Genomic DNA, 16,723 nt, shown 5'->3' on the forward strand with positions numbered 1-16,723 from the left:
CATAGATGCCCTAGCGGCAACTGCTACAACAAGACTAAGTTTTCACTCTAATGGCATATAAAACAACATAATGCTATTCTACATCCCAAGAGAATGAAAACAATGGGAACCTGACCTGAAAACAATGGAACTGATGAGAGACTAATAAGTTTCGAAACCGGTAGAGGTGCTTGCTGCACTCTCTGATTGGACTAGAATATGGATCGGCTGTATTTTTGTTTTGCAACGAAATTGAAAATGGTTATTCATTTTTGATTTACATTTACTCTGATTAGAGTACGAAGGGAAACATTCTCGTTGGAACTTTACCGCGCTGAGCAGATGGGACGTGAATTGTAAATTGTAGAATTCCCTCATCTTCCTTAGTCTCAGCATCCGTATGGCTTGCATATTGTAGAAGCCTCGGAGGTGTAACCAGAGAAGGTTCCCATTGTTTTCATTCTCTTGGGATGTAGAATAGCATTATGTTGTTTTATATGCTATTAGAGTGAAAACTTAGTCTTGTTGTAGCAGTTGCCGCTAGGGCATCTATGCCATTTCGTTCGTTGCAATCCGGGAATGCACGCTGGGGTTTGTTTTGGTTGGATCAGGGAGAGCAGCATATGTGCCTCCTGATGAGAGACTAATAAGTTTCGAAACCGGTAGAGGTGCTTGCTGCACTCTCTGATTGGACTATAATATGGTTCGGCTGTATTTTCGTTTTGCAAGGAAATTGAAAATGGTTATTCATTTTTGATTTACAAGTTTACTCTGATTAGAGTACGAAGGGAAACATTCTCGTTGGAACTTTACCGCGCTGAGCAGATGGGACGTGAATTGTAAATTGTAGAATTCCCTCATCTTCCTTAGTCTCAGCATCCGTATGGCTTGCATATTGTAGAAGCCTCGGAGGTGTAACCAGAGAAGGTTCCCATTGTTTTCATTCTCTTGGGATGTAGAATAGCATTATGTGGTTTTATATGCCATTAAAGTGAAAACTTAGTCTCCTTAATAAAATAATAAACTAAAAAGGGGTAGTTCCCTAGGTTGGCTGTATACCATATAGTTAAAAAACTCTAACATGAAGTAAAAACCACTTCTATGTAATAGGTATATTTACTAAAAATTTTAAAAATCCCAATGGATTGAATAAAATATGTACAATTCAGAACGTTTTCGGACCTATCAGTCCATCATCAGTGAATTCAAATACTTGCTAAATAGCCCCAGAACCAAACAGTAGTTGTAATTATAATTCAATCTACATTATTTTGAAGTAAAATTGAAAAGGCTAAACGCCGATCGTTGAAAGATAAAACCTCCGGGAACATGGTGAAACCCTATCACGAAACTTAATCAACCATCTTAGGCCAACGTTGACTACCTTTCAACATCGGCTTTTTAATTTTACTTCAAAATAATGTAGATTGAATTATAATTACCACCATTGTTTGGTTCTGGGGCTATTTAGTAAGTATTTGAATTCACTGATGATGGACTGATAGGTCCGAAAACGTTCTGAATTGGACATATTTTATTCAATCCATTGGAATTTTTAAAAATTTTAGTAAATATACCAATTACATAGAAGTGGTTTTTACTTCATGTTAGAGTTGTTTAATAAAACAATAAATTAGTTTGAAATAAAAAATAAACTTTTCATTTGTTGAATAATTGTTATAAACAAGCAGGGCACGTAATAAACTGTGGGTAAACTTTTTAGTGTAAAATTGTAGCATCACATTATTTCGATTAAAACAATATTCAGCTTGTGGGTAGAAATATACAATGTGTTTCGAACGTTAAAGTTCAGACGTTCGTCAAGTCTATATATTCCGAAATGCAACAGTATTAATTTGTTTATGGATATTTTAAACTGACTTCTGGAAGACAAAATCAAAATAGAATTGTGCATTTTTAAACTCATATTTTCATCTCATATTTTTTGTTTTTTTTTTTAATTAGATGTACAACCTATTGAAAAATGGCCTCAAAAAACGCTAAAATTGGCTTTTATCGATATTTTAATCGTTAATTTGTATTTTTTGCATTTACGAAAAAAAAAAATCACAAGAATAACTTCGGTTTTAAAATAACCTAAGTTGGTAAAAAAAGTGATTTCGAACCGAAAAAAGGATTTTTTTATAATTTGTACAAACAATTGTTGTTTCTTTTGGATTACAAACTTTAACAAGTTTTCATAATATTAATTATGCATATATTAAATTAAATTAAATTTTAAACGCAAAAATGAAACTTCACTGACGAACTGCCCAAATTTTATCTCTGAATGTTTATAAACAATTGCGTTGGGTTTAAAATAAAAAAAGAAAAAATATCTTCGGTTCAATGAGTCGTAGAAACTTTTCTCCGTGTTAGGTGTTAAAACGGCACACACAATGTAATTCTTTGTAAGGCAAAAAGGGTACTTCTTAAAGGCTTAAAGATCTTAAAAAGAGAATGAGAATCTTACAAAGAAATGAGAAAAATCCTTCTAAATATTGACAAAGCACCTGTACAGCCATTTATTACTAATAATCACCTTTTTTTCTCAAATGGGATAAACAAATATAATAATTGTTTTAAAACTACTCAACCGATCGGGCCCATCTTTTGCACATATAGCATCTACATAAAAACTCATATTGTGAAATATGTTTATTGCTTACTTTAGTAATTATAAACAATTAAAAAATTTTTTGCTTATAAACATTTTTTAGTTTAAAAAATCTCATTTTAAAGAGCAAGTATTTTTAAGAAAGTCGTCTATTGAACATTTGCATCTACCTATCTGAATGCCTAGTTTTCTCATAACATTTAAATAAATAAAAAATGTTAATAAAAAAACTTTTTGCTTAAATGTTAATAAAAAAACCATGACGCAGTAAAAATTTCGACACACACGAGATTGTATGCCGTTTCTATTGACTTCATGGCATATTCCAGTTAAAAAAACTGCCAGTAATTTTTCGATTTTTCAAGTGCTCTTTTGACTTTGTTTCTTGTGGTAATATTCTTAAGATCTGAATTTTTAATAATTTTGGTGGAATGCATTCGGCCGTTTCAACATCCAAAGCCGTTGAAAAGTTGTTGAAAGGTACTAACTACAATTTTTCGTAGTATAGCGGATAAAGATGATTCCTTTCCTAGATTCAGAAGCGATAGTGTCAAAATAATTTTGTCACGGTGGAATTTGTGACAAAGCGCATCTAATACAATAAGTACAAGAAGAAAAGATGTTGAAATTTATAAAAATAGTATAGTTTATTAGTTGTTTTACACCGGTTAGCAGTAAAGTTGGCCTTTTTATAGGTTTCATAACGTCAATTTAGTTTGTTTTCACTGCAAAAAGTAGTTTCCGATGTAATACAATGAATTTATTGATATTTTATATTAGTAAATTTTTTATTGAAAAAGTTATAAAATTATATTTACCACAAGCAAAAATAGTATATTGTACAACAAGAGAGAAAAAAGACATATTTCTCACGAGCGCAGAAGTTTGTTGGTACGAGCGGAGGCACGAGGCGAGTGCCGCAAATCAAGCGAGAGAGAAATATGTCATTTTCTCTCGTGTTGTACACTGTACTTTTTCTATGGATGCGTTTTTGTCAAGAATTCAAACTTCAAAATTAAATAATTTAGGTGCTTTTAGTATATTATATGCCTAAATTGAAATAAAATACATATATACACATAGATATTTAATATTCTTAATATTTATATACTTTATTTATTTAAAATTATAATTCACAGTTGAACAGTCTTAAAAGGTAATTTTTGATAAGTTTTGACAAGTTTGAATACATTTTGTTTGACAAAAATAATTGTGTTTGTATTGTGCATGTTACCATGGAAATGGCGATCATATGTATGTAAACCGGCGGTGAACCCGTGAGAAAAAATATTTCTCACTGCAATGGCCGACTTTTCTCACTGCCTGAGAAATTGTTCATTTTGAATGTATGTAAGTAGTGAGAGAAGTTGCACATTGTATAGCATCCATACAAAAAATCGTTTTTTTTTCCATGGATGCTACACAATGTACAACTTCTCTCACTACTTACATACATTTAAAAAGGAACAATTTCTCAGGTAGTGAGAAAAGTCGGCCATTGCAGTGAGAAATATTTGTTCTCACGGGTTCTTCTATGGCTTTCCATACATATCACCGTTTCCATGGTAACATGCACAATATAAACACAATTAATCCTGTCAAAAAAATGTGAAGCAAATCTTACCAGGAATAACCTTTCAAAACTGTTCAAAAATAACTGTTAATTAGAATTTTAAATAAATAACGTATATAAATTTTAAGAATATTAAATACCTACATGTATATGTATTATAATGAGGATTTATATTATTATAATTATTAACTGAGGTGCTGAAATCGGTTAGCCTTTGATATACACTATTAAGTTTTTATTGCAATTAATATTATTGTAAGTATTCTATATTTATATTTCAATTTATTGATTGAAAAAGAGGAATACAAATGTCTTCTATTTTCTGAAAAATGTCTTTGGCACAGCCAATTAGCCAGACTTGTTTGTGATTGATTGCAGATTCATAGTCATAAATTTTTTATTTCATAACATAAGTATGTACAATACAGGGGCGTGCGGTAAAATTTGAAACAGGGGAAGCAATTTATAAAAAATTGTAAAAACACCTATTTATAATGTTATTCAATTCTTCTACCTGAACGAAAATCTCGGTCATCAAATTTCTTAAGCCTATTTTCCATTCGTTGGCATATTTGATCTAAAATGTGAAAGTATAGTCGGCGGTAGCAAGATTGGATATCTCCAACATTATCAGTGCGTATGCGTTTCCTTTTAGGCTGAAAACTTCTTGCCATCATATTATTCCAGCATTTTTCAAAGTCATCTCTATCTTTTTGTTAATAACATCTTTAAATTCGCTAACTTTTTTTACACAGAAACCAATCTCGTTTATGCTTGCATTGAAATACATTAAATAAATTATCTGAAAATGCAAATATTTCTGAAAAAAACAGGTAAAAAAACTTAAAAATCCTCTCGAGCTATTTATGGTTTCTGTATCCCACTTTTCACATTTTCGCCATTCTCCAAAAACCTAATACATATAATAAATATATTTATATAAATATTTAGTATTTATAATAATAATTCTATATATATTTATTTATATAAATAATTAAATAAAATATAAATCATAATTCCACAAAATCAGTCAACGAAGCCCGTTATTGTCAAATGCTGGTATGTAAATCCCATTTAAATTCACGAAAACAGCTCATTGTATGCAGTTGGGGAAATTGCTTATATTATGTGTGATAGATATACCCGAAATTTGAACTCGGCACTCTGCTTGTAACCCCGGTGATTTTTACATAGGCTGAGGAGAAGGAAATTTGAAATCAGATTATCTGCCGACATGACTCCGAATACCAACGTAGAAATACGATCATGGCCTATGGGTCCGCGTACGAAACGAAAGCTAGAAAATGCAACATGCAGCGCTGTTTACGAGTATTTCATTGCTTTGTTATTTACTGTATGACAAAAATAGAGTAAAATACGTTTGTCTTTTCTTATTACTTACTGCTTGTATTACATAATTAAATATTCTCGTATGCAACTTAAAATCGTGCTTATGTGTTTGTTCAATTTTTTTTAAATAATCCCAGTTACTCAGTTGGTACGGTATTACCTACGGAAACCAAGGGAAGCAATGCTTCCCTTGCTTCCATGGACCGCACGCCCCTGGTACTACAATATTATTTTTATAGATACATACATAGGTACATTTTGTTTCTTTGCTTTTATTTTTTTTATAGAAATGTCTAAACTGCAATAAACCTAGCATACTTAAGAATGTGTTTTTGACCCTAACCCGAGAAACAAATAAAACAAAAATTATAAAAAACGCCATTGAATAAAACAGAAATAGATATTTTTGAAGGTATTCTTCTTTAGCGGCGAATCGATTGAGGGTAAAATTTGATTGATACGCGCGCATGCGCACACCGACAGTATGGTATTAGTTGTTATACGGGCTCTGATTGGGTGTTGAAATTTTGAAATGATCTGTCAATAATTGTTCAATATAGAGGTTATCGGTAAACAAAAATATTGTATAATATTAGTTTTTATTGATGTGTGGACAGAAATAAAATCAAATTTATAATTGTAGTGACTTTTTAAATAGTTTTGAAAAGCCGCAGATACGTAATTCTAAATGTTTCAGTTGGAAATACCTAATAGTTTCAATACCTATCTATTTGGAAAATGTAAACAAAATAATGTAGTTACCTATTAGTAGGCAATGCTTTAATTTACATAATCTGATTACGAACAAACTTTCTACAAATCTTCATCTCATATATCGTTTTCATACTCTATATTTTGTTGTATTTTATTTCGACAAAAATCAAACTAATAATTTTATTAAATTCATATAAATTTATGGTGTAAACGTTTAGTTTGTGTATATTCCCACATGACGTATACGAGAGTTTGGTGCAGTTTGAAATGGCGTCAACTTTCGTACGGCGCGGTGACGTAAAGTGGGTTCAAGCCCCAAGCAAGTTATTATTTTTTTATTTTTTTTATAGGTTTTATGATTGTCAGTATATTATTATATAATTTTTGAAGATATTCTTCTTTTTTGAAAGTGGTAGATAAGAAAGTTAGTTTGATTTTTAAATAAAATAAGTACAAAAATAACCTTTTTAGTATATTTACTTCGTTTAAATTACCTATTATATAATAGAAGAATATCTTCTTACGTGCGTACAAAGTACACACACATTCTTTTTTTTATTTATATTTATTTATAAGTACATATATAATTACTCGTCCATAAAGTATCGCATAAATTCACTATTAGCTAAATAAACAACATTATTAGAAATTACCGAAACAGGTCGACTTTTGAATTTATGATTGTTTGGCATATACAGGGTGAGTCATGAGGAACTGTACATACTCCTACCTCGTATAGAGACTCCTATGGGGAATAACAAATGACCATTAAAAAGTGTCTGCTCCCATTGTTTAATAATATACAGGACGAGTTTCGCATTTTGACAAAAATTTGTATTCGTCATAATTTTTGAACGGTCAGAACGATGTGTCTCTTATTTTGGTCAATCGTTACACTATTACCACCTAATCAACTGATTTGTTCAAACTAGAAAAAAATCAGGTCCGGCTTTAAAAAAATAGTTCGTTTGAGTCTTAGAAAAAATTTCACCCTGTATACTCTTCTTGAAAACTCTAATATGAATTTTACAAATTAGACAAATGGGCAATTAAAATGGCATATTTATTTTTTCCCCACACGATTACTTAATTTTTTATAAAACAATAAAATTTGACTGTGAATTAAAAGTTTGGTAAAGTGAACCATAGATTTTAAAAAAATAACTTTTATTACAAAAATAATTTTTTTTAACAAATATTTAATTTATGTTACCACCCAATTAACTGATTTATTCAAACTAGAAAAAAATCAGGCCCGGATTTAAAAAATCCTAATATGAATTTTACAAATTAGGCAAACAGGCAATTAAAATGGCATATTTATTTATCCCCACACGATTACCTAATTTTTTATTAAAAAATCAAATTTGTCAAAATCGGAATTTTAACCTAAAAATGAAAAAAAAAAATGAAATCACGGTTTAACTCGCTACAACACTGTTCCATTTTAATATTTTTTTTTCTGAAATTTTCACAGCACATATCTCTTATCATTGTGAAGACTATGAAAATTGTTGTAGACTTTCAGTCTTCTTCTCGTAAAAGTTATGAAATTTTAAAAATAAAGGTGCAGATTCGTGAATTGCATAGTTAAATCGCAAAAATTAAGTTTTTTTTATTTAAACAATATAAATACACCTAATCTACAAGATTAATCAGTATTTTTTCTTTAACCTAATTTCCCTAAAAATGTTAGTAAACTAGATGTCACCTGGTCCATCCTAGCTTTTTTTTTACATGAAATGCCCACTTTTTTGTTGTGGCTACACAGCACAACACTGACTCTGCTTTTCACTAATTGCTCACGTCTTTGTTGTGGCGTGGCTACAATACAATGCACAACACTAACTAAACCCGGCACAACTTCACATATTACACGAGCTCGAACGGTTTAGTCCTCTTGAGCCTTCGCATCTGGGGTTCGTTGACAAGAAGCTGAAGTGCTTCATGGTTGGGATGTTTATGGAGCCTCTCTTCATGTTTCCTGGCAACTTTCTTAATTTCATTTGAAATAGATTCGATTTTAAGATCTCTACGCAAATCGTCATTCCGAACATACCAAGGAGCACATACAATATTCCTTAATATTCGGTTCTGGAGCGTTTCTAAATTTCGGTAATTACTTTTTTTGGTACAGCCTCATAATTGTAGGCCATAGGTCTACACCGGTTTCAATATCTGCTGGTAAATTAGTACTTTGTTCTGGATGGAAAGTTGAGAGTACCTACCTATTAGCCAATACATATTTTTGTACTTTATCTTCAACTGTTCAGTTTTCTTTTTAACGTGCTCCTTCCATTTTAGTTTGACGTCGAGATTTAAACCCAGGTATTTCGCTGTATTTTTATTAGGAACAACGTTGTTGTTTAGGATAATTGGAAGATTATTGATTTTCTTGTTAGTGAAGTTAATATGACCTGACTTCTGTTCATTAAACTTTATACGCCATTTTTTGGACCAGCCCTCTATGCCATTAATTGCATTTTGTAAATTAATCGTAGATTCCTCTGTAGTTGCTCCTATTGTCATGACTGCTGTATCATCAGCAAATGTGGCCAGTTATGTTTTCCCTCTCCGGAATGTCAGATGTGTACAAAAGGTATAGTATTGGTCCAAGAACGCTACCTTGTGGAACCCCTGCATTTATTTGCTTTGACTCAGAGTACTCGTTTTCCATTTTAACTCTAAATGTTCGCTGGTGTAGAGTCCAAAGAGAAGTGTTATGGGGAGTTTTAGATCTAGACGTGTTATAAAAAAAAATGGCGAAACTTTTAATTTTAAGAAAAACGTTGTTTTTGTAAATTAATTTTTGTAAAAAAAGTTAATTTTTTTAAATCTATGCAATAACTTTGCCAAACTTTTTATGCATAGTCAAATTTTTTATTTTTTAATAAAAAATTAAGTAATCGTGTGGGGAAAAAATAAATATGCCATTTTAATTGCCTATTTGTCTAATTTGTAAAATTCATATTAGAGTTTTCAAAAAGCGTATACAGGGTGAAATTTTTTTTAAGACCCAAACGAAATAATTTTTTAAATCCGGGCCTGATTTTTTTCTAGTTTGAATAAATCAGTTGATTGGGTGGTAACATAAATTAAATATTTGTTCAATAAAAATTAATTTTTGTAATAAAAGTTCATTTTTTTAAATCTATGGTTCACTTTACCAAACTTTTAATTCACAGTCAAATTTTATTGTTTTATAAAAAATTAAGTAATCGTGTGGGGAAAAAATAAATATGCCATTTTAATTGCCCATTTGTCTAATTTGTAAAATTCATATTAGAGTTTTCAAGAAGCGTATACAGGGTGAAATTTTTTCTAAGACCCAAACGAACTAATTTTTTAAAGCTGGACCTGATTTTTTTCTAGTTTGAACAAATCAGTTGATTAGGTGGTAATAGTGTAACGATTGACCAAAATAAGAGACACATAGATCTGACCGTTCAAAAATTATGACGAATACAAATTTCCGTCAAAATTCGAAACTCGCCCTGTGTATTATTAAACAATGGGAGCAGACACTTTTTAATGGTCATTTGTTATTCCTCATGACACCCTGTATATCATACTAGTGACATCCGAATAGGCGTCGTGTGCTAGCTTATTTGAAAGGCAATTCAATTCTCTATTCAATAATATAAACAATAACATAATTATTTATACAGGGTGGCCAAATTTTTTTTACAGTTAATTAATTGACCCAAAAAGACGAATCTGCGTAATTTATTTAAATCAAAATACATTTTACTGCTGTCATAAAACAGATATAAAATTTATCTCTTTTTATAAATTTATTAAATTTATAAATGTTCAAACTTCTAAGAGGCAGAGGGAGCTGGTTTGAACGTTTAATTTAAGCGAAAAGCAATGTTTATTTGTGAAATAAACATTTTTTTCTGATTTCTGACGCGTAAAATGTATTTAGAATTAAATAAATTACATACATTCTTCTTTTTTTGCCAAATAATTTACTTAAATTTTTTTTTATTGGACACCCTGTATAAATAATTAGGTAAATGTTTATATTACTGAATAGAGAATTGAACAACCTTTCAAATGACCTAGCACACGACCCATATTCTCATTTAAAAAAGCATCGATTACGTCATCACGCGTAGATAGATGACATCACTAAAATGACATAAATGCCAAAAATCTCATAATTTAAATATAAAAATCGACCTGTTTCGGGATTTTTCCTTAAAGTCGCCGGTTTAAAAAATAACAAATTTATTCCTTTCATTTGCACCATACTGTATACTGTATATACGTCATTTGGGGTCCCGTTTATTACAGTCTGAATGAGAGATGAGAGGAACAAAATTCCAGCTTCTGAAGAATATTTTGCAGGGAGAAGTTTCAGGAAAGCGTAATGTTGGAAGGCGACGAATCTCAGAGAGTGATTTTATTACTGGTCTTACCAAATTTCTATAGCAGCAGCGAGCAGAATTCAAATAACCATGACGTAGCCAACCTTCTAAAGAAGACGCTACCTTAAGAAGAAGCAGCTGGATCAGTTAAGATGTGAATTCTAACTTAGAAATCCGTGCCCGAATTGAAATGACCACGGACAACTTTTTGAAAAGGCGAAGCCTATTATGCGATTGGTCACACGAACTGCAACTAAGGTATAATTTTGTGAAGTGATACATATACTTCACACCACTATATGGGGTTGAAGTGTGGATTCTAAAATTTGGCAGTTTGAAGAAATTTAAAGCATTTGAAACCTGGATGTATTGACGAATGTTGCGAATACTATGGACCCCAAGATCCACACCATCAGCTCATAATTTCTTCACCGAATGAGCAGAGAACATGAGCTCATTGAAATAATCATAAAGCGGAAAACTGCATATCTCGAACATGTAATGAGAAACAACAAATAAGATTTTCTACAGCTCGTAGTCGAGAGTAAGATTGGGAGAAAACGTGGACCACGACGAAAATAGTCATCATCATCACGTAGCGCTACAACCTGGGTGGGTCCTGGCTGACTGTACAACCTTCTTCCAATTTGTTCGGTCTTCCATCAACCTAGGGTCAAATGGGATGTTCATTTTTCGGAGATCTGCTTGGATGTTATCTCTCCATCGCATTCTGGGAAGTCCGAGTGGTCTTTTGCCTGTAGGAATCTCCTCCCATACCAGTCTTACAAGTCTCTCATTATGAAGTCTGTGCACGTTGCCTGCCCATCTTAGTCGCTGTGATTTAATTTCTTGGACGACGAAGATAGTGCTCCTGGCATAAAAACATAGGAGATTTGATGGGCTTGGGCTCTAAGGATTTGCAGAGAAAGACCCAAAACGGGGAAGAATTTGCCAACATTGTTGCCGATCTTTGATTGTGGAAGGCACTTGAAGAAGAAGTTATTGAAAATAAGTATTGAAAATCAACGAATTTGGTTTAAGATTCTTGCAATTCTTGGGAAACATATTTTAAAAATTCTATCAACAGAGAACGGCAGTACTCGTCAGTGGCGCACATACACACACCCCCCTACACGCGGCACTATATATTGTTGTGATCTGCTTATTTATTTTATATTGATTATTATTTATTTAATTAATCATTTAATTGTCGCAAATCATATATCAAAATTAAATAAAAAATCTCAGGGTGCCTTTTAATATATAAAAAAAACCAAATTATCTTACGTTATATTTTTCTTCTCTCGTGGGTTCAGTATCTCTGAATTGATCCTAATCGGGATAAAATAGGGAAAAGAAATAAAGCAAACTATTAAAATAAAAATACAGAATTGTCTTTTATTTATCAAATTAATACTTGAAAACTATCGAATCTAAAAAACCTGTGGACACAGATGTCCGAATGAAATTTATACCACTTAAAATTATTATCTTTACAAAAAAACAATTTATCGGTTTGTTCCCGATGACTTTGGTAAAACAAATTAATCCAAACAAATTTATGTCTTCGCAAGGTTACCTATATTTACTATTTATATTTTGAAATATTGGAACTTTAATTCATATGCTTTTTACTCAAAAATTTATTTCCCGAACATAAAAATCTCTTTCACATAAATTGACTGACCTTTTGCTTCCCTCACTCGGATGTCTTCTCGTGACCCCAAACAGCTCTCCCTCGTTGATTATGTTAAAGGCTACTCATCAAAGCCTCTCTCCGTTGTCCAGCTTCAAAACTGTCAGCATACCAGCACTAATTCTCCAACAAACCGTGTTTCTTTGACACGTTCTCGATTCAACAAAACTCCAAAAATTCTCTGCTCTCCTTCTCACAATACTACAGAATCAAAGAGGTATTTCGTCTCGATTTGATCTGTCTCTCGTTCCACTTTTCAACACTATTCTCCACTATCAACCAGCCACTGATATATGCTAACTATCTACTCCACTTAACACGTCGAAAACCGCTCTTTCTCGCTGCCAACAACATAATGAATTATTTTTCACTCTCTCTCAATCATCAATCCATCTTTTCCCCTTCCACATTCCAAGAATCAGAACATTGACTTTTCCATTTGACAAACAACAGTCACCCTCAAATTTGTTCTGACAATCCTAATTACTTTCGGAGAAACTCTCCCACATATACTCGTATTGAAATGAAGATATTAAAATTCCAACTTTCTTTTCAATTATCACTTTCGAGAAATTATACAGTAAACAATTTTTTTCCATTTTAAATCTAAATACATAGTTCTTTTCACTTTAATTATTCACAAAAGTCTTTAATGGTTCCGCGGAAAGCTCGTTAAAAGAGAAATCTATTTACATCTTAACTAAATTCTAATAACTTTTAAAACAGCTCAATATACTGGGTGTATCAAATTTATGTGCCCGCGTTATTTAAAAAAAATTTAATTTAATTTTAATTTTGCTTTTGATTGATAAATTGAAAGCACAATAACATTCCCGCCTTGTTTTGAGATAAAATCAGTATTATTAAGTGCAACAAAAAAAATTTGATTTTCTCTCGACAACAACACTTTCCTATTGTGTCAAAATATTGAGTCCCACCTGAAAAACAATTGCTTTCTTTTTCCCAGTGTCTGTACTTAGATGGGATAGGGTAAGTTTTCGATCGAAAATTTCCTAAGTCTTTAGTTTCAAATGCATTTCCATACTTTTTTTCTACTCTGTTTTCTTCATTTATTAAATTTTCACATTCCCTCAATTCTCTACACATGTTTATTGTGTATTCTGTCTTCTCCATTTTGCATACTTCCTCTTTAAATACCGCAGTTTCAATTGTATCTTTTCCGCCTTCTTTTTCTATTCTGATCTCTTCTTCTTCTGGGCTCATCTCATCTTTTGAGGAATCCCAAGCTTCATTTTCCTGGGTCAATCTTTTTTCTTCTTTTTCTTCTTCTGGGCTCATCTCGTTTTTCGAGGAATCCCACTCTTCATTTTCTTTTATCAATTTTCTTTCTTCTTTTTCTTCTTCTGGACTCATCTCTTTTTTCGAGGAATTCCAATCGTCAATTTCCTTTGTCACTCTCTTTTCTTCTTTTTCTTCTTCTGGGCTCATCTCCTTTTTTGAGGAATCCCAGGCTTCATTGTTTTTATTTATCTTCTGTTGATTTCTCCTTTTTCTTCTCTGTCCCTGCTTCATTGCCAAATTCATTTCCACCGTTTGTTTTTTATCTGCATTATCCTTTTTCCGTTTCTCATGTTCCTTGTCCATTTCCAGAATGTTAGGTTCTTCTTCTTTTCCATCTGTGATTTTCATCGTGTTATTTTTGAAATCTTTCACCACATGTTTTTCTGACAATTCATCCACTCCTACGATCATATCATGCATCATGTTTAGCATTATAACACATTGTAGTGCATAAAATTTCTTCCCCAATCGAACCTTTATTCGTATTCCTTCATTTATTGTTGCCAAAGTCCGTTTATTTGCGCCCACTAAATTTACCCTGGGAATTTTGTAAATCAAAGTCGTCAAATCAACCTCTTCTATAACTTTCCTGTTAATCAAAGTAATTTCTGAACCAGTATCAATCATAATTTTAATCGGTTTCTCATTTATAAAACCATCTACCAATTTTAAATTAGATCCATTTTCTTTATCATTATTTCCTGCTAATTTAATAAATTCCTTCGGGTGACAAAAAATTCCTGTTTGCTCTTTTGTTTTTAGTGAGCGCTTTCGTGAAAAGACGCTTGCTGTTCTTCTTCGCTTCTTCTTCCGTCGCTTTGTCTCTCATCCTCATATTCATATATTTGCGTGTTGTTTACCGCTCTTCTGTTTTCTCTTTGTCTGTCGGACCCGTATCGGTTTCCACGATTTTCCTGTTCATTCCTTCTATTATCTTTTCTGTCCTCTTGATTTGTGCGGGTGTTATTTCTATTCTGGTTTTCTCGATATCTGTCTTCGTTCCATTGCCGATTTCTTTGTTCATAGTTTCCTCTTCCGTTGTCTCTATTTTCGTTTTCTCTTCTTGTATAATCTCTTCTAAAGTTCTGTCTTCTATCTCTATAGTCTGAAACAGGCTCGAAGAATCACAATCTAAATATCGCAAAAGTCCGTCTCTGCGTTATAGATAGAAGAAAGACGAAATGTACTTCCCAACGCGTTTCTCTTAGGCCACCCACAAGAAAGCGGAAGGATTAATATTTTAAGAAATTCTAGACGCCTAAGCTGGTCATTTAGCTATTGCAGGCAGTAAAATGACAAAGAGACTTTAGGGCTCGAAGACAACTTTCCTAAAAGTATTTACTTTGCACAGGATATGCCTCATAAAAAGAAGAATAGGAAAGATTGCTAAGTGTTTGAGTGATAGAAATCTCAGAATTCCACAAGGTTACAACGCAGTAACTTTCGTGGGAATCCTTAAACGGTTACAAAAAGGACACTCGTGGTGATTGGCCGAAAAAGAAACGTATGATCATAATAAGGCTGGTCTAAACATTATTTCCCAGCTATGTGATTGGTACGAAAATTTCGGAATGATGATTATTGGTCAAATTAGGTGATAGCTGTGAAAAAGGGAGGTGAATATAGAGAGCAGAGAGGAATCTTGTCCGAGATTAGGACAAGAAGAAATCAATTAAGTTCTAGCGGTCATGCAGTGAAGACCTGCATTTTTTCTTGTCTGTGCCTAAATAGGCAAAATGGAATCTTAAAGATTCTGTCGTGAAAATCGCAAGTGCGATATGTTGTCTTAAATACCATACCGGTATATTCTCTGTGTTGTGTCCGGTACGATAAAATAATAGTTTTCTTAGTACGGCGTGTAATATGTTTCGTTCAAACAGAACTTAGTTCAACTTTTGCGGATAAGTTTTCCGTTTAATATGTCTCATATAAACCGCACTTAATTCAATCTTCGAGGAACGCAGTTCCATTTTTTTTAAAGACAATGGTCTAAATAATATATGTTTAATTATCAAGTCAGTGAGAAGTATCACTAATAATCATGAATGCAGTTATTTTCTTTTCATAAAACAAAAAGAACTATGGAATTTTTATTTTTCGTATAATATGATAACAATTATGTAACAGTACTTTAACTCTAAAAATGAAAGTGAAAAATGAAAGTGATTGTGATTTCGTCGTATCCACAACTCTGGCGAGCTAACCCGATTCCAGCAATTCAACAACAACGGATTATCACCAGGTATTTTGCAATAAACTGTTTCGTTCCTTTTCCTTTTTTTGAACTTTTAAGATGCAACGCGAAAGACTTATTTTTTTATTTTTCTAATCAACTCAGTTTAATGACTATTTTCTATCTAAATAAATGGTAACTATGTTAAAACTTATTTCGTCTTTTTCTGTTCGCACAATCCATCTATGTATCCTTATTGTATTGGGAAATGCAGCCTACCACAGACAACAAGGGTAAGTACCATTAGTAGTCAAAGGGATACCATTTTTTTCGTAACATTTTTGTAATTTTTATATAGATAAATAGCAATAGATTCTGATCTATTAATGGCGCCCAAAAAATTAATAATTTCTTTTCTTTAGCTTAAATATTGTTGTATGAACTCACACCCTAAAATCTCTTGATGATTAGAGCCGCCGGTGCGATTTTAAATTATGTAGCACGTATTTTTTTAAGTTTATGTACATCACATGTTTAGCTAATTTGCCGTGCTTCATAAAATGACGCCGCAACATGTGGGGCTATCTCTTGTCTAATTCTTATTAGTTTGTTTTCTTATTTTGTCCAGGTTGTTCTGCTCATTATTGATTCATAAATAACGCTAAGTTTTTCATCTAACTCGTAATTAGTAATATCACAAAAAGGCTTTTTTATTTTTAACGCAACCTAAGTTTTATTCATAAAACGGCGACCGCACCTAGAGGTTTCTGTCATTTTTTTGTTTCTTTTTGCTCCGTGTTAACGAGTACTTAAAAACAACGTCATTGCATTCCTTTTTTTGTTTTACACGTAAATGGTATTTTTCCCAGCACTAATTTAAAATGTGGCTCCTTGTTGTCTAAAGGTGTCTGAATAGAGATTTTATACTGTTTATAAAATTTCGATG

Source organism: Diabrotica virgifera, chromosome 7 (genome assembly GCF_917563875.1).
Source record: "Diabrotica virgifera virgifera chromosome 7, PGI_DIABVI_V3a".
In the NCBI taxonomy this organism is placed as follows: domain Eukaryota; kingdom Metazoa; phylum Arthropoda; class Insecta; order Coleoptera; family Chrysomelidae; genus Diabrotica; species Diabrotica virgifera.